This window comes from Eretmochelys imbricata, chromosome 6 (assembly GCF_965152235.1).
Source record: "Eretmochelys imbricata isolate rEreImb1 chromosome 6, rEreImb1.hap1, whole genome shotgun sequence".
Classification (NCBI taxonomy): domain Eukaryota; kingdom Metazoa; phylum Chordata; order Testudines; family Cheloniidae; genus Eretmochelys; species Eretmochelys imbricata.
In genome coordinates, this window is record NC_135577.1 from 68,880,879 (window position 1) to 68,900,533 (window position 19,655).

Sequence of the window (19,655 nt, forward strand, 5' to 3'; positions counted from 1 at the left end):
TTGAACCTCATCAGATTTCTTTTGGCCCAATCCTCCAATTTGTCTAGGTCCTTCTGTATCCTATCCCTGCCCTCTGGTGTATCTACCACTCCTCCCAGTTTAGTATCGTCCGCAAATTTGCTGAGAGTGCAATCCACACCATCCTCCAGATCATTTATGAAGATATTGAACAAAACCGGCCCCAGGACCGACCCTTGGGGCACTCCACTTGATACCGGCTGCCAACTAGACATGGAGCCATTGATCACTACCCGTTGAGCCCGACGATCTAGCCAGCTTTCTACCCACCTTATAGTGCATTCATCCAGCCCATACTTCCTTAACTTGCTGTCAAGAATACTGTGGGAGACCGTGTCAAAAGCTTTGCTAAAGTCAAGAAACAATACATCCACTGCTTTCGCTTCATCCACAGAACCAGTAATCTCATCATAAAAAGCGATTAGATTAGTCAGGCATGACCTTCCCTTGGTGAATCCATGCTGGCTGTTCCTGATCACTTTCCTCTCATGCAAGTACTTCAGGATTGATTCTTTGAGGACCTGCTCCATGATTTTTCCAGGGACTGAGGTGAGGCTGACTGGCCTGTAGTTCCCAGGATTCTCCTTCTTCCCTTTTTTAAAGATTGACACTACATTAGCCTTTTTCCAGTCATCCGGGACTTCCTCGGTTCGCCACGAATTTTCAAAGATAATGGCCAATGGCTCTGCAATCACATCCGCCAATTCCTTCAGCACTCTCGGATGCAACTCGTCTGGCCCCATGGACTTGTGCACGTCCAGCTTTTCTAAATAGTCCCTAACCACCTCTATCTCCACAGAGGGCTGGCCATCTCTTCCCCATTTTGTGATGCCCAGCGCAGCAGTCTGGGAGCTGACCTTGTTAGTGAAAACAGAGGCAAAAAAAGCATTGAGTACATTAGTTTTTTCCACATCCTCTGTCACTAGGTTGCCTCCCTCATTCAGTAAGGGGCCCACACTTTCCTTGGCTTTCTTCTTGTTGCCAACATACCTGAAAAAACCCTTCTTGTTACTCTTGACATCTCTCGCTAGCTGCAGCTCCAGGTGCGATTTGGCCCTCCTGATTTCATTCCTACATGCCCGAGCAATATTTTTATACTCTTCCCTGGTCATATGTCCAACCTTCCACTTCTTGTAAGCTTCTTTTTTATGTTAATAGAAGAACTAGGGGCCACCAAATGAAATTAATGGGCAGCAGGTTTAAAACAAATGAAAGGAAGTTCTTCTTCACTCAGCGCACAGTCAACCTGTGGAACTCTTTGCCTGAGGAGGTTGTGAAGGCTAGGACTATAACAGGGTTTAAAAGAGACCTGGATAAATTCATGGAGGTTAAGTCCATTAATGGCTATTAGTCAGGATGGATAAAGAATGGTGTCCCTAGCCTTTGTTTGTCAGAGCTGGAGATGGATGGCAGGAGAGAGATCACTAGATCATTACCTGTTAGGTTCACTCCCTCTGGCGCACCTGGTATTGGCCACTATCGGTAGACAGGATACTGGGCTGGATGGACCTTTGGTCTGATTCAGTATGGCTGTTCTTATGTTCCTGTCCTGTAAAACGGGATTACTGCTACTTACATTTATAAAGCTTTTGGGGATCCTTGGATGGGAGACTTGTTATTAAATAAAATAAGTAATTTACAATTGAAGTGTAAGGACCTATTTGCAACGTTGTGCTTATTTCTCACAGTTGCACAAACTAGTAAATTATATTGCCTTCTCACACACTAGCCCTGCTAAACTTTTTATTCCTTCCGTTACTTATAACTTTGAATAGTAACATATGTTACAATGAAGTTTTGACAGATGAACCTTTGGGCATTTGCTATAATTAATGGCATTTATCCTCTTGACTCTCCATCTGAAGCTCTGATCCTCAGCACTTGACTTCCCTCTCCTTTCAATTTGTAGCCAAGTGAGCTCTTGAATATAGCATTAAGACATGACAAGGCTTTTATTAATCTGCTTCATGCCTTTGGCCACCAGAGACATTTATTAATCTTCAACACATATACAGGTTTTCCATCTTCAAAGTGTTTTGCAAACGTTAACTAATAAAACATTCCCAGTTGTGCCGCAAGGTTGCTATTATAGGACTACCGCATCTTAGAACATTTAATAAAAAAAAAGTAAATAAAATCTCTTGTTTTTGAGTACACCTTTCCTAACAAAGAGGGAAATAAGGAAAAATAGCAGAGGTGGTGGTGATGGTGGGACTTTGTTTGTTTTTGGCACTCAGTTTGCAAGTGAAAAGATGCTTTGTTTTGTTGCCAGCCCTGCCAGCTCCATTTTAGATTTGAAAGTCAAGCTAGATTCTCTCATTCCTAAGCATTATAGCACAGAATAAAGATTAAGCAGATCAAATGTTGTCCTCTGTTAAATCTGTGTAACTTGATTGTCTTCAGATTATACCCTCGGTGACCCCTGCACAATCTCAATACTGCCAATAGGTTTGCACAGGTGTAATTGATTTGGTACTTAGTAGTCAATTCTGTTGATCATGCACAAACAGGAACAGACTCCAGCTCTCCAGCTCTTTCTCTCTTAGCTGTGTTTATTGGCTTTGTAGGCCTAACAGGAGTAAAGAGCAGTTAAAAATTAATTTTGTCACTAAAGTTAGCAGATGTGATAGAAGGAGCTGATCTACTGAGTAAGAGGGTGTCTTTTTCAGAGAAGTACACTTTACATTTTTGGACTTCTTTGTAAAATAGTTGTATTCCAGTCAGTACCTGAACATTTCTCTACATGTATTCCCCACTTGGGTCTCACCTTGAATTTGAAGAGCATTCCCTCCAAATGTCTTAAAGTTAAGTCCATTAATTTAATTCCTTTCTATATTGCTATATCTAGATGTCATGCTGGTTTCTGATCTCTATCACTTTTGGCTGGAATTAGGATAGGAGTAATGACATGCTAGCAGAATACAAAGAAATATCTAAAGGGCTCAAAGGCAGGATTTCCTTGTGAGATGTTGCGGTATGTTTAAATCCTTTTAGATTATGTAGCAAGGATCGTTCTCTAAATGATAATCTACTGATCTATCAACATCCATATGTTGGTAGCTCACAATTAAGTTTGTGGCCTACATATTTCTCTCGGGGAAAAATGTGGGATACCAGTGTTAAGATCACCAGTATTGTTTCTGTTCATCATGTGTTTGCCTCTCCCCCTATCTTTCTTACTAGGGTTTGGCTCTTCTATCCAATCCTCCTTCGTAATGAGTTTTATCTTTGCAGATGGCTCTATCTGTAAAGTGCTTCTCTGCCTGAGCGCAATTTTGTGGTGGTGGTGGCTGCTAGTGGTTATTATGGAGAGAAAGTATGTCAGGAAGTCAAGCTACATTTGCTGAGCAAGTAACCCCACAAAGGCCTGGTCCTTGTGTTCATCATAGTAAACTACAGATGCTGAACCTAACAAAAACCCATGGCTTGAAATCAGTCCAAAAAGTTGGAAGTCCTGAGCTGATGACCACAGACACCCTGTCTAGACAGGTAAAAAGATGCTTTTTTTCAATGGCGCAAGCTTAACTTGATTGAAATTCCACTTAACACCGAGGTAGGCACATTTCAGTGCCTTTAGCTTGATTTTAGTGTGTCAACCTGTGGAGAGACTGCACCCACATCTTGCCTCTTTACTGGCCGTGAAATGGAAACTCATTAGGCAGGAAGTTCTGAAGTGGGAGCTGATATGTGGGAAGGGAGTTTGTGGGGTTCCAAGCCTTCCTGACTGTAGATGGAGCTACATGGGCACCTGATGGAAGAAGAATGATCCAAGCTTCTATCTATCTTCTGTTTGCAGTACATTCCCCCTCTCTGCCAATGTGGCACAGAGAAAAAAGAGGGAGAGCATATCACATCCATCCACTAGTGCAATTCTAGGGGAAATGTAATGGCTCTACAAATTCTCTCTCACTTCTTGGAGCTTTCTAGCGAGGTTTGTGGGAGGGCAGGATGGTTGGGAGCACAAAAGTTGTTCTCTTAACTCTTTCATGTTCTGTATATGAGTACATACACACTTATTCTCTTAAATCTGGCTGGCTGTGGGTATTCTTCGGGACACGGACTCCTTTCAGATATGTTATTGCCTTGTCTCAGTTCTCTTCCCTAGGCCATATCCCACCACAAAAGATAATGCAATGACACATCACAGGACATCAACACCCATAGTGACATACAACCATCAACACAGGTGAGCTCCACCTCCTCCTATTTTAATAGTCTTCATCCACTGGGTGATGTATTATGAAACCCCCAACAATTGTGATAGTTCCCCTCTCTGTTGGAAAACTAGGCCACATTCTCTCCTGGCTTAATCTCATTGACTTGTGAGGAGTTACACCAGCAAAGAATTGGGCCATTGTCTGTCCTTCTTCCCCAGGTGAAATTCTCCCCACCCAGCTCTAGGCCTTCGCTGAGAAAGAAGTGCAATTTGCCAAGCAGAGTGAACTTGGTCACTTTATACAAAAACATAACATTCTGGGAATAATTTAGAATTAAAAATGTAAACAAAACAATGCAGTGTTTTGGAACAACAAAAGTGATATGATGGTTATAGGAAGAAAAGAGACATTCCTAAACAGTTTACAAGCACAGGGAGAGTAAATTACAAATGTGCACAGTAAAATCCACTATAGTTTGCATAAATGTTTATAGCAGTAATAGACTGAGACCCACAATACATCCGAAATTAGAATCTAGAAAGACAACTAGTATTTTTGACAGTTTCTTGCACAAATTAACAAATTGACAAGTTTCTATCTTGTTTTTCCCATTTCATAATCTCTGTGAATGTAAAATCAGTAGGTAGTAAAAGAAAGTTCAAATATGAATGAATAGCAGTAGTGGAAACTGGATCACCTTTTCTTTGCATGGACTAGTACTAGTTAAGGTTAGGTAAAGTGAGTTGATGAATTCACAGCCAAGTTAGCGTTAGCTAGAGTTCTCAAGCCACTGGTTAGCAAATTATCTGTGCTACTGACTCTGTCACTGCAGCTTAAGATCCCCCTTTTCCAGCTCCTTCAGAACCTTCTCCTAAAGTCTGGCTGCACTTTTCCCCACATCTTCTGATCTATGTACACCCTGTCCGTGGCTCCATAAAGTTGTGAGACCTCCTCATCAACCTCCTCCTGGCGCTGACCAAAATGGCCATCTAAAATACCAGGAGGAGGATGCTGGACAAGGGGGTGTTCTGCGACTATGGGGCCTACCTCTGTTCCTCTCTGGGCTCATGTATCTGGGCAGAGGTTCTCTGGGCCACATCTGCTGGCTCCCTGGACTCCTTTTGAGGTGGGTGCTGTCCAAGGTTTTTTGCTCGGTGTCCCTTTCCTGATTCCTGATTTTTGTACCTGTGACACTCACATCATTGTTATTCATTAGTTGTACCCCGTAATTATTTGAACTCTGGGTCCAGTAGCTTCTCCCTTCAGTCTGGGGGAGGGGCCTTCAGACACAGATTTCAATAGGTGCAGCTTAAGATCTGTTTAAACAACTCATCATTTCTGGCAGATAGATATAGAAGTGGAACTAACCTCAATTATCTTTGATTTTATTAATTTAAAAGGCTGCATGACAAACTTGCATATGCAGCATATAATAACTAGACTAGGGCAGTAATGCACATTGCTGTGACTAAACAACAGACTATGGCTATGTTTTCACTGGAAAAAGAGGTAAGTTTTTACATCAAGATAACTAAATCGAGTTACACTCTGCTATTCTAATCCTGGGCCTGCTACTTTCATAGCTTGGGCATCTCTTGAGCAATCCATTTATTGATTTCAGTGTCGATTTTTCTGGAGGACCAGTAGACCAACATACTCGCTCTTCTGTTTTAAACTTTAGAAAAATTTCAACCTTAAATTTCAAAACAGGTCCTTTTATCTTCCTTCTCTTTAAGGGAAGTAGGAGACTTAGGTTCTACTTTCAAGTCTCCTGCAGTCTGAAACACTGCTCAAGTCCCTTAAACCATCCCGTTTTCCCACCTGTACAATGGGGATCATACTGACCTAGCATTCAGGACGGTTGTGAGGCTAAATTAATGTATGTAAAGTGTTTTGAAATCCTTCCTATAGACCAGTGTGAAGTATTATTGTTAAGGACACAACTTATTTGACCACACAATTGCCAATTGTTGTATGAGGTAGTGAGTACTATCAGTTTCTGTGCTTCAGTAATGCCATGTAAATATAAATAAAAACACAAATGTGTAGAGAATTAAATGTACAAAAATTAAATATAAAAACAAATACACGCCCTACTCCAAGCAGAACTCTTTACTCTGCTATTATTGATTTTATCTGGAAGGTGCACAGGTACTGTAGTGATGGATGGCATTATAAAACCCTGAGATAGAAAGGTTAGCATCTCTAATATGAGTAGCATATGTACACAATATAGTACAGATATGAATAATATGCATGGGGAAATAGGTGGGATTGATCCTGAAAATGAATGGAAGTAATTTTGTAAAGGCTACTACCTATATTTTTGGGAGGAATTTGGAGAGAAAGTGGTGGTTTGACACATGAGATGAGGAAGAAGCAGGTTACTCCAGCCTCCCTATACAGAGGGAGGGCACAATCTAAAGGGGAGGATATGTGACCCTTCCCCCCATGTGTCTCCTCTGACCACCACCACCCCATAGCGCCCACCTAGGGGCCGCCATCCTCTCTCTGCCCCACCAGAGTTACCTGCGGGGCTGTGTAGGGGGTGGGGTCTGTTCTTCCACTATGCTCCCTCCCTGCACATGTTCAGCTCCTGTCCCTGGCAGCCAAGCCTCAGTGGGGAGCAGAACTGAGCCACTTCTCAAATGACTGAAGCTGGTTGTGCTGGGTCACTGCTCTGTGCAGTGTGGCGACTGCCTGCAAGAGCCAGGCTGGGAAGGTGGTGGCATCAGGAGCGGGCCACCCTTTCTGCTCTCTGCCCAGGCCTGGCTGCTGGGCACAGGAGCTGAGCAAGCCAGAAACGTGGGGGAAAAATGCCGGCTTGCTTGGCCTTGTCCCCGACTCAGTTGCCTCCTAGCCAGGCTCTCTGAAGCAGCTGCTGCGCTGCACAGAGAAGTGACCCAGAGCAGCCCCCGCGAAAAGCGGCTGCTCCTGCCCTGTTCACTCTGCAGCTGGGCTTGCCTTCCCCGGAGAGCGGCATAGGGAGCTTGGGGGCAGACCCAGCAGAAGGACAGAGCCCTTCCCTGCCCCCCACTAAGCAGCAATCGGTAGGGGCACTTGACCCTGTATGTCCCTCCGTGCCTCACCTATGGAATGTTCTACGATAAGGTTAAGGGCTCATCGGTGCTGGAGAGATGGAGCCTTCTTTGAGGCTAGGCCAGAAATACAGAAAGAACTCCCCTAGGAGCCAAGAACCGTCACAAACCTCACCACAACGTTCAAGGTGCACTCTTGAGCCTTCCTTTACTATAAACACAGAGCAGCATGTACCTAGATAAAACACCCCCCCCGCCCTACGCCTCCCGGCAGACGCAGGTGGAGATGGAGAACAAACTAACTACATGTAACAGCTGTAAGTCATGTCTCTTAGAGCCTGGCTTCACTGCAGCGTTAGGGCGAAGCATCATTCGGCAGTTGCACCTAACCGCACTCCTGTGCGTCCACACGCACCTCTAGCCGAGGTTAAGCGATGGTTTACACTCAGCTCGCCGGCTGCTCAGGGAGTGCAGGCTGGAGCTGGATGCTGCTGAGGGTGGAGCTAGCAATGCAGTGGGGACGCAGCGACTCCACTGCTGCTCTCACGCGACCGAGGGGAACCAGAGCCCGGGCTGCAGAGGCGAGATGCTCCAAATGCACCCACGGGAAGGCGCTTGCACGCTGCGGTGATAAGCGCGGTATGTGACCCTGCACGGAACAGAGAGCACTTCACTCCGCCTGGGTAAGTCACAGGAAATCACGATTCCCGGCTCCTAACCCTGGGTTTTAACTAGCATCTCCCGCCTCCTTCAACAGCTCAGGAGAAGAAACGCCTCCCAGCCACGCGTCTCCTCTGCAGTGGCAGCCGGAAAACTACACTACCCAGAATGCATTTTTGCCGTGCGCATGCGTGCAGATCATTGTGACTCTGTTAACTGGTTACCGCTGCTCTCAAGCAAACCTGAAGACAGCGGTATTTCCAAGCTACGCCCTCCTTTCATCATCATGATAATCCTGTCAGCCAATCGGCGGGCGAGAAGCTCGGCAGCCGTCAAATCAACGCCCGGCGTGACTGCAGCTGGGCGGTGCTCTGAGCGACGACAGGCTAGTTGGCGCTCGGAGAGAGGGGGGAGTTTATTGCGACGGTAGCGAGAGCAGTCGGGTCCGGCGGGGACTGCAGCAGGCATGGGAGAGGCGGAAGAGAAGAGGTTAACCCTGCTGGGGCGGGACACGGGCCCCGCAGCACCCCACTAGCACTCCTTGCCTCGCGGCACTGGTCACCCCTCCCGGCAGTCCCCCTCCCGGCACGGCAGTCGCCATAGAGACCGCACGCGATGGGCAGCGGGCTGAGCCGGGGCCCGCGGCGCTAGCCCTGACTGCAGCTGAGGGGCGTGAGGGGCGCTCTCGCCGCAGGCGTTAACCCTGCCCCCGCCGTCAGACTCGCCCCGTCGGGGAGGAGCCGCCGCCGCCGGCTGGGCCACGTTCCAGGTGAGAGCCACCCGCGAGGCTCAGACGGTCTAGAGCTGCCCGCCGCTGGGCCCCGCCGCCTCACGGTGGTGGTGGTGGTGGTGGTAGTGGGGTTATTTATGGCTGGTTCTTTGTCTCCACGCAGGGCACTGCGGGGCGGGCGGGATGCCTGGGGAGCTGGAAATATCCCGGTATCATTCGCCGGCGCATCCCTAGGCTGCTGGCGACTGGGATCATTCGGGACGGGTCGCGCCAGAGCTAGGGGGGAAGTGTAATTTGTGCGTGTGCCCGCTAACGGGTAATAGCCGGTGACATAGGGGTGATGAGCGCTACGGGGCAGGGGAAGAACCTTCCGGGCTACAGCAAGATAAGATCCCGTTGCTAGATCATTTCCCGACTGCTTGCAGACTGACTACGAGTGACGGAAGGGTTTTTGCGGCATAAAAGCACTTTGGGTCGTTAGGATGAGAGGTGCTGTTATATAGTGTAAAACGATTATTATTGAAGTCTTAGTTATGGTGTAAATGCTGATGGCATAAAAGGTGCACGGAAGCTTTGGAATGTTACAGGACACTCTCTGAAAGATATTGCTATTACAGCACACTAGCACAGATTGTGTAGATTGGACAGGGAAGAATAGTTGCCCCTGTATTTGATATAAGGTCACCAGGTATGCTGGAATCCAGCAGCGTTACTCTCCACCTTGGCCTTTCTACTCTGAAGTTAAATTTATAGGCACATGATTATGCTCTTTACTTTCTCTTACTAGAGGAGGATACACATTATTAGCAGATACTTGTTACTTGATGTTGAAACAGCCAAGTTTATAATAGATTTTGTCTGTTTCCTTTTCTTGTACAAATAGGCTATGGGTGTGTGTGTGTGTGTGTGTGTTTGTATACATATATTATATACATGTGTGGGCAAGGATGGATGGAGAATCTGTCCGGTGTCTGTCATATTAAGCATTGGAGACATTAACAGCAGTTGCATCAATATATGAATACAAATATGAGATCTGCCTCAGTAGGCCATAGTTGTAATAAACAAACAAAAATCTAATCTGGGAGGGGCCTTTTAAAAATACTATTTTATCCACCACCGGTAGTATTTAATGATATAAGAAAATATATTATTTCTGAAAGTATAGATGAGGGTTGAAAGCTGTGTTACAGCATCCTTGCACTTCTGTTGTCACAAGAGAGCAAAAGGAGTGGGAGGACAAAGATTGGTATGGAATTACTAACCTTGAGGGTATATGCTGTGGCAATAGGAAACACTCTTCAGTGTAGACAGGGATGGATTTAAAAATTCTGATCAACTATTGTATGTCAATTGGAAGAACAAAAGAAGTGGCATGTTTATAGCTTAACCTCTTCTATACAACGCATGGTATTTATGGTGAAGGTATTTATGTGAAATGTGTGAAACAGATTATAGTGAAGACATTTCTTATGCAGACAATGTACATGGACAAACATTATTTTAAATTAACAAGCTGCTTTTATTTTAATGAGAGAAATTTATTAAGTGCCTTGATAAATTTGTTGCTACATATATTTTTTAATATTAAGAAATGAGGTCCTGTAAAAACCTCAGAATGAGTGGAGATGCTGAAGTTGAGCAGTGAAGTTGCAGTATCAGAATAATTTAAAGACAGTAAGATATATTAATTATGGGGGGGGGGTACATGCAAAGAACATTGTATTGATTATTGTTTAGTTTAATACCTCTTAAATATAGTTAGCATTGAAATGAATGAATGAATTCTATGTTGCAGATTTTCCAAAAGCTTAGTTTTTTTTTTTTAATAAATCTTCTGTAGGCAATGCTGTGTCTTTGTTGTGGTGTATCTAGGTGTGTGTTAATTCATTTTTGCTACAGTACTTGAGACAACAAGAGGTTAAAGGTGATATGATCCTGCAAATTTTTTTGTGTCTGCAGTAGCATTGACTCTCAACAGTGAAACGTGGGACAAATATATTCAATATTCTATGTAGCTCAGTACAGAATCTTTTCACATCTTGATAATGACTTCTCAGGATTATACAGTGAAATGCCCTAGTAATGTATTTGAGTAAGCAAAGTACTAAGTCTTAAAGTTAGCATTTTATTCTAGAGGTAGTCTTGTTAACATCCGTTCGATTTGTAAAGGATGAGCGAAGTGATTTGTAATGTGTATGAAAGAGTGACTATGTACTTATTGCTAATGCTTTTTATTTGGCTTTCACAAAGCTATTTTTGGCACAGTGTATCTAAATACTGTGTATATGATGGAAATGTGTTATTAGCTTTCTTCAGAAAACATTTCCATTTTTATTTTGATTTGCTTCAGATCTGCTACTGTGTACTTGGTAGCCACTGTGTCTTTAACCTCTTTGTGGTATTTTGGAAGCAATAGGGGGTTAGGCAGAGAAATTCAGACAGATGGAAAATGTGTGAGAATGGAAGCTCATGAGACATTAATCAGGTCTGATGGAGTCATATAGTACTGCATGTTACATTTTCTGTTAAATTGTAACACTGCAGTTTTCAGGCCACAGAGGGCTATATGTATACTAAAATAAAAGTTGGAATGTTTTTTCTAAAAGGAAAAGAGTTTTCCTTATCCATAACCATATTTTAACTTTTATAGCAAAAAAAGTGTAGAGAGCCTTGATACAGCCAATTATTTTTGTATATACAATATTAAACATCCATTTGGAATGTATAAAGTACAATACAAGATAAAATGAATATTGTTGATTGCATCTCCTGTTAAACTAAGACTTGATCCTACTGTAAGAATATACTGACAATTCTAAAGCTGGTCTTCTATACAGTTTCTGTGTATTTCCATTTTCTGGATCATTATCACCTTCTCTTGCTCTCTTAAACCACTATTCAGAACTGTGTAGAATCTGGCTAAAGGGGCAGAGAGACAGCTGCAGATTCAATTTAAGACAACACTATTATTTGCAATCTCAGAGGGATGCCTGGTATATGAACCAGCCAGCCACTATTCCTCCTCCCCTTCCCAACTCTTGAGAAACACCCTCTCCTGCAGTGACAGAGAAACCAGCCCCTTCTATTTGCTGTCACAAATAAACCAGGAACCTAACAGACCATTAAAATTTATCATGTTTAATAGATAATTTACTAATCATACAAGAGTTAGTTTTCAGAATCCGTTTATTACAAATTGCACACTAAAAGATCCAAGAACTGTAGATTATGCTTTGGTTAAAAATGGCTTGCCATCAACCAGACAATGTATTGATTTCTTCTTGGCATTAGTGGTGAAAGAGATTTGTTCATCAGATTAATTCCTATGTTAATATTCTACCCAGTTAAGAGGTAAATATATATATTTCATTTTAAAGATCTGACTTATCTTTCATAATTTTTTTATCTATTGCATTTCACTCAGTTTAGAGAATGAAACTAGACAGGATAATTTAAATTCTTATGTGCCAGTCCTGTTCTTTATTGGTTGGACTGTGTATGCTGCAGGACAACATTTAACAAAAGTTTTCACTGAAAATCTTGAACACCACATAATGTTAATAGTATTTTTTTAAACAAAATTTAGGCCTAAACATTTTTTACACCATTCTTGTGATGCCCCTACATATTCCTTCTCTCAAAACATCACCCAACCTTTTACTTGGTCTAAGTTTATAATCAAACCCTTCAGGATGTGTTTGTTTGTTTTTTAAATTGCCAGAATTCTCCGACTTTTGATGAATGTATACACTGTCTACTTGACAGCTTCTTCCACCCCGTTTATTAAAAAAATTGTGGTATGTGCTGAACCCTATTACACTTTTCATCCTGAGCTAGGTATGGAGTGTGGTATGCTCATAAGAGAACACAATACATACTGTTATAACTGAGCTGGATGAAACCTTGTTATGGGCTGAGTTAAAAAACCTTAGTGAGGTTGAAGGATTTGAATGCACACATCAGTTAGCATAACTGTAGGGAGAAGTTAATAACAAACCCCCAACTAAAAAGGAGTTTTAGGCTGGGTGGATCGAGGGGTTTTTGCTTGAGTATTGTTTTGGGGTAAAGTGTGTGGGAGAGGAAAGGTTTAAGAGGTTTGGGACTGTAAGCTAAGAAACTGTTCTTGTGTTCCTCCTGCATTTGGAGAAGTAAGACTTTGCACATTACTTGTAAATAAACAAGATTGCATCAAAGAAAATATGGGACTCTATTTTCAGTTTCTGCCCCCAGTTCGAACATTCCCGTGGCCTCAAACTTTGATGAGCTGTTCCAGTTCAAAAGGGACAACACTACTAATAATATTTGATGTTGGGATCTCCTATTCTCACATTATGTCTGATTCTGAATAATAAGAGCTGGAATCACAGAAAGGTGGATGCCAGAAAATGGTATAACTTACCCAGGGCAGTTGGATTGTTCTGGGTCTTAAATGAGGATATCATTACTATTTAAAAAACAAACAGACAAACTCCTCACAAAAGTCACCAATACTATTTAAAAAGTAGAAGGGGTTTGTTTATTTCTTATATTTAATATATGCTCTTAGATGTGAAACTGTTTTTGATATGATTGTCACCACAGAATCACATGACCTTGTTTGCCATGTGATAGTCTTCTCCTTAACATGTTCTCTCTGCAGTAGAAATTCAGTTAATGCCAGTTTTGGTATCCTCATTTCTACATAATGCTTTCAGAATGGTGAAAACTTTGTTAAAAGATTACTTGTGATTTTTACAATGGAGCACTCATTGCTATAGGTAACTTTAGAAATTATAAAATGCTATACTGCTATTAGGGTTGTGTCATCATTATGCGAATTTTTTTTTAAACTGATTCACTATCCCATAAAATGCTACTTTAGTTGTTTTTTTTTTTTTTTAAATTTACAAATGGAAAAAACTTGGTTCAGTCACTCTTTTTTAAGTCAACACCTTTATTGCTTTTAGCCTTTTTACTTGTCTAATTCAGATTACTTTGACTTTTAAAATCTATTGTTCTGTGATACATAAGGCCCTACCAAATTCACGACCATGGAAAACATGTCATGGACTGTGAAATCTTGTCTCCCCTCCGTGAAGTCTAGTCTTTTGTGTGCTTTTACCCTATACTATACAGATTTAATGGGGGGAAATCAGCATTTCTCAAACTGGGGGTCCTGACCCAAAAGGGAGTTGGAAGGGGGTCACAAGATTATTTTAACAGGGTCCTGATATTGCCACCATTACTTCTGTGTTTCCTTCAGAGCTGGGCAGCAGGAGAGTGGCAGCTGTTGCCTGGGCACTGAGCTCTGAAGGCAGCACCCTGCCAGCAGCAGCACAGAAGTAAAGGTGGCAATACCATACCATGCCATCCTTACTTCTGCACTGCTCCTGGTGGCGGCACGATACAATAAACACTTTAAAATGTAAGATGAATATTTAATATTTTTATTGTTCATTTCCTAAATATGGATTGCATGAAAGGCTGTAATGACTTTGAGGAAACTCTTCTTGTCTGTTAGATTATTAATGGGAGTAGGTTTGTGTGTGTGTGGTTTTTTTGGCAGCTCAGCTGGTGGAAAAAGAGCATCTCCTCTTGGACCAGGACTCTTCTATTATATAAGAAATTGTGTGACATGACTTCTTTTGCATTTTGAACAGTATGTTTGCAGTACACAAATTGAACTACAGAGAAGGTCACCAAAAGACTTACATGTCATTTGGTCATCCAGCAGCTGGACTCTTAGGTATACCGTTGTGGTCTAGGAGCAGTGCTGTGACAAATTAAATTTACATAGAAAGATTATTATTTGATGACTAGTGCTACTTTGCAGTTAACTTTTGATGATGGATACAGACTCTTCACCCATCTCATCCTAAACACTTTCTCACTGTTCATTCATAATTTTTTTTTTTTGTAAAGGCCAGAAAGGAGACCATTGTGATAATCTAATTAGAGCTGCATAATGCAAGTCATAGGACTTCCCTGAATTAATTCTTGCTTCAGGTCCAATAACTGTGGTTGCACTAGAATATATCTTTTTGAAAAAACATCTGATCTTGATTTTAAAAATTTCCAGTGATGGAGAATGCACCACAGCCCTTGACAAGTTGTTCCAATTGTTAATTATCCTCACTGTTAAAATATTTGCATCTTGTTTGTAGTCTGACTTTGTCTGTCTTCAGCTTCCAGGCATTGGATCTGGTTATACCTTATGTCTGCTATGTAAGGATCTGAAGGAGGCAGGCCTAGAATCTGGGGCTGTGAGGACTCTTGGTCACTGACACTCCCTTGTCACCACCAGAAGAGACAGATGAAGCAGCACCTCACTAATCTTGAAAGGTCAGGTCATAGAGGAAGTCCTGTCAGTATATCCAAGGCCTAGAGTGCCTGATTGGCTTGCACTCATGACTTAAGCCAGGAAGTGACCTGGTTGGATTGTCCAAGCAACTGAGCAGACTTCCTGTTGCTGCCCCATTGGACCCTGCTCTTTGCTTGTCTCCTGTGATCTGCATCCAGTCCTGTTCTTGGTTCCTGATCTGCTTCTGTCCTATTCTTGGTTCCTCCTGCCTTGCTCCAGCACCCAATCCTGGTTCCTGCCTTACTGCTGCTCCTTGTCTCATATCTGGTTCCTACTGCTATGCCTCACTTTTGACCATTTACTCTGATGTCTGACTCTGACTCCAGCTGTGACCTCTTGATTTAACTTCTGATGCCGACTCTTGCTCTGACTATTAGACAAGATTGCCTGTGTCCTGGTTCCAGACATGTTAAATTGAAGAGCCCTCTGTCGTTAAGTTTCTATTCCCTGTTTAAGAACCTACAGTCTGTAGTCAAGTCACGCCTTAATTTTCTCTTTAAACTAAATAGATTCAGCTCCTTGAATTTCTCAGTATAAGGCATGTTTTCAATTCTTTAAACATTCTCATGGCTCTTTTAAATCCTCTCCAATTTTTCAACATCCTTCTTGAAATGTGGACACCAGAACTAGACGTGGTATTCCAGCAGCGGTTGCACCGTGCCAAACAAGAAGTAATATAATGGGGTGGCCAAATTGCGGCTCATGTGCCTCATGCGGCTCTTTTACAGTTAAAGTGCTTCTTGTGGTGCCCCCACATACTCCTCTCATTCTCCGCCTACCAGACTAGGGAGGCAGGAGCTCAGGGTTTCTGCCCTGCGGTGGGGCTAGGAGCTTCTGGCAGAGATGACTGGTGCCTGTTGAGAGTGGGGGGATACAATTTAAAGGTTTGTCCTCCCCCCAACAGCTTGAGTCATGCCCCCCCTCTTATCCTCAGTGGCCCCTCCCTGCAGTTCCCAAGTGCTAGCTCCATGGGGAGGCAGCCACAAACAGCTGGGAGCTGTGGGGAGGGGGCTGCTGCTTCAGCTCTGTGGGGAGAGGCAGTAGGAAAAGCAGAGGCTCTTCCTGGAAACTCCCAGCTGTTTGCCGCTGCCTCTCCCCACTGCGGCAGCTCCCAGCTTGCCTGCTCCAGCAGCTGCCATGCAGGGAGGGAGCCCTGTGGTACCATGTGATTGAGTGGGGCCAGCAAACCCTGTCAAAAATCTGTGGGGTATGTGACACCTCCCCCCCCCCCCCCATGCCTCACTTTTGCTTGGCAGAGAAAGGGGTCTTGAGACTTCAGCACCTTGGGACATGCCTGCCGAGACTTGGGGCTTCAGCCCCGTGGGGCATGCCTGCTGGGGCACAGAGTTCCAGAAGGAACAGAGCAGAAGTCCCAAGCCCCCGCAGGTGTCTCCCATGCGGCTGAAGCCCTGAGGACCGCCCCTGCAGGGCAGAATCTCTGACAGGCTGCCCCAGCTCTCAAGCTTCTGAAGATTGTCGTGTGCATCTCAGTGGGTCAGTAAGTTTAGCCACCCTGTAATATAACTTTCCCACTGTATATTCCTCTATTAATACATGGTAACAGGATGCTCTGCTCCTTTAAGGACCTGGGGCCAACTAGCACTGTTCAGTTATCAGACTCAGCTCGGAAGTGTTCAGGTTATGCCTGGGAAGGGCTGAGAGAGGTCACTGGCAAGGAAGCTGTAGGAGGCAGTTTGGCTTCTTTGACTGGCCCTGAAGCAGAGGGAGAGGCGTAGAGTGAAGTGACTCTTGGCCCCTTTAGATTCTGTTGGTCAAGGGTTTTTGTGCATTTTTTTTTTTTAAAATTAATAAACCAGGTCCTCATGGAACATCCTGAAACAGACTTTGACCTAGTATTAGTCTTTCCTGGAGTAGGGAGACAGGTCAGCAGCTTACATACATCCAAGGATCACACAAGGCCTTTTAGCCACACTATTACACTGGGAGCTCATGTGCAGTTGACTATCCTCCATTACTCCCAAGTCTTTTTCAGGATCGCTGCTTCCTAGGATAAAGTCCCCATCCTGCAAGTGTGGCCTATATTTTTGTTCCTGCGTGTATGCCCTTACATTTGGCAATATTGAAATGCCTATTCTTTGATTGCTTCCAGTTTACCAAGTGACCCAGATCACTCTGTATCAATGGCCTATCCTCTTCATTATTCACCTCTCCCCCAATCTTTGGAGATGACAGAAACTTAAGATATTAAGTAAAATGTTAAATATCATAGGGCAAAGGACTGATCTGTATAGGGCCCCACTAGAAACAAACCCACTCGATGATTCCACATTTACAGTTACTTTTTGAGACCTATTGTTAGCCAGTTTTGAATTGGTTTAATATTCACCATGTTAATTTTGTATCACGATAATTTCTTATTCAAATGCCTTATGTAAAGTCTTAAGTATATTGCATCAACACTATACTTTTATCAGCCAAACTCGTAATCTCCTCAAGAAGATAACATGTTATGTTGATAAAATCTATTTTGCATAATCTTATGTTGATTGCATTAACTAAATTACCCTCTTTTAATTCTTTATTAATCAAGGCTGGTATCAGCTGTTCCATTATTTAGCCAGAAATTGTTGTCAGTCTGACAGACCTATAATTACTTTGTTCATCTCATTTACACTTTAGAACTAGTAAGACAGCGTTAGCTTTCTTCCAGTCCTCTGGAATTTCTTCGGTGTTCCAAGACTTATTAAAACTCAGGCCAGCTCTTTTAAAACTCTTGGATGCAAATTATCTGGACTTGCTGATTTAAAAATATCTTACTCATTCTTCATTATCATTATCATATGGTATGATATGGTAGCTTTTTCACAAAAACAGACCAGAAATATTTATTGCACTCGTCTGCCTTTTCTGCGTTATTATTAACAGTTCTACCATTTCAATCTAATAATGGATCAATACTGTTGCTAGTGTTCCTTTTTCCTGATATACATATGATTCCTTTTTATTGTCCTTAATTCTGCTGACCATAGATTTTTTTTCTGTGCTGCTTTGATCAGTGTCCTATAATAGACCTCTAAAAGGCAGCCTTTTTCTTGCTTATCCTCTTTTAGCACAGTTATGTAGATATGATCTGCTATCTTGCATCTATTTTTTAAATGACAGTCTTATTAATTTTTTTTACTATCAGTAGTTTGTTTAATGATCAACAAACCCATCCTTCAATGCAAATTATCTTGTCAACTATTGCAATATGTCTAAGCTTCGCTATCTGAGTTTGAATAAAGTTATTAAAGAGCTGATAAGCAAACTGACTTCAGCAGCACCTCTCTTCTGCTTTGGCTTGTATCTATCAGACTTCAGATCAGGTTATGATATGGGGATGGAATTGGAGGGTATCTCCTTATCCTCATGGACAGAGGACAAACTTAATTGTTGATACTAGATAAGTGGTTCCCAAACTTGTTCTGCCGCTTGTGCAGGGAAAGCCCCTGGAGGGCTGGGCTGGTTTGTTTACCTGCCGTGTCCGCAGGTTCGGCCGATTGCGGCTCCCAGTGGCCGTGGTTCGCTGCTCCAGGCCAATGGGAGCTGCTGGAAGCGGCGACCAGTAGCAGACCGCGGCCACTGGGAGCCGCGATCGGCCGAACCTGCGGACGCGGCAGGTAAACAAACCAGCCCGGCCCGCCAGAGGCTTTCCCCGCACAAGTGGCGGAACAAGTCTGGGAACCACTGTACTAGATGTATGTGTCTTCAATATCATTAGTCACGTGTTGCTGTTGATTTGCCTTCAAGAGGCCTATCAGGAATGGGACAAGTTGCACAAAGCTGGCTTTGATTTCTTTTGAATAGGTAACCTAAAATCATGATGAGTACCTCTTTTTTTCTCCTCGAGATCTCTGACTTTTGATGTCACTCAGAGTTCAGGTCTCTCACATTCTCTATTCAGTATAGGTCTGAATAGCAAGGGGGATCATGAGAATGTGTGGACTTCAGTAAGTTGACACCCAGTTCTACATCTTGTCTTCATCAAACATAGCCAGCGCTAATACTTGAATGTTCCAGTAGCTGAATGAGAGAAGTGTAAGAATGAAAAATAGTTGGCTTAAGCTGAGAAGGATGGAAGTATTGCTGGATGAAAGGAACTAGCTTTGAGGGACTAGCAGGAGCTCTTGCCTCATCTTCTATAGAGGGTATTTAATCGCCTTCCTGTGGTCAAGGTGATCCGGAGACCTGAGTACTCATCTTAAATTCTTGGCATTCAAATAGAAGCTGTAGTCAGGAATGCATTTTACTTTTCAGCCTTTTTTGCATCTCGTTCTTTCGATCAAGATGTAGCCACAGCAATCCATGTCTTTATTGCCTCCAGGCTGAACTGCTGCAATAGGCCGCTTATGTTATCCACAGGCCATGCAGCAATGGCAAATGATCCATCATGAAAAGGCTCATCTGTGCAATGTAAACTGATGAGCACCTCACATCTTTTTTATGTATACCAGCTCCCCATCCAGTTCCAGATATTCTTTGAGGTGTCCTTATATTACTCTAATGTTTTCAATCAGTTGTTGACAGGCTTTCTTAGAAACCATTTCTTGCTCCAGGGTTCACTCTGACATGTTAGATGCTAGGTGTTCTCAGCTGAAGTCCTCATTTGTGGAATTCCTTACCAAAGAAGACCAGGTTGAGCCTGGAGTTTACCCCCTTGAGAATACAAAGCAAGATGCATCTATTTGCTCCCTCAATAATGATGACTA

At 43.0% G+C, this 19,655-nt stretch overlaps 1 protein-coding gene across 1 annotated transcript in view; it reads left to right on the top strand.

Annotated features, from left to right (window-relative positions):
- Positions 1-8,317: 8,317 nt before the first annotated feature.
- Positions 8,318-19,655, top strand: part of TTBK2 (tau tubulin kinase 2) — a 207,524-nt gene continuing 196,186 nt past the window's right edge. The window contains exon 1 of the mRNA XM_077818805.1: positions 8,318-8,642. The gene's annotated coding sequence lies outside the window, so the exon portion shown is untranslated. The remainder of the gene's footprint in view (positions 8,643-19,655) is intronic.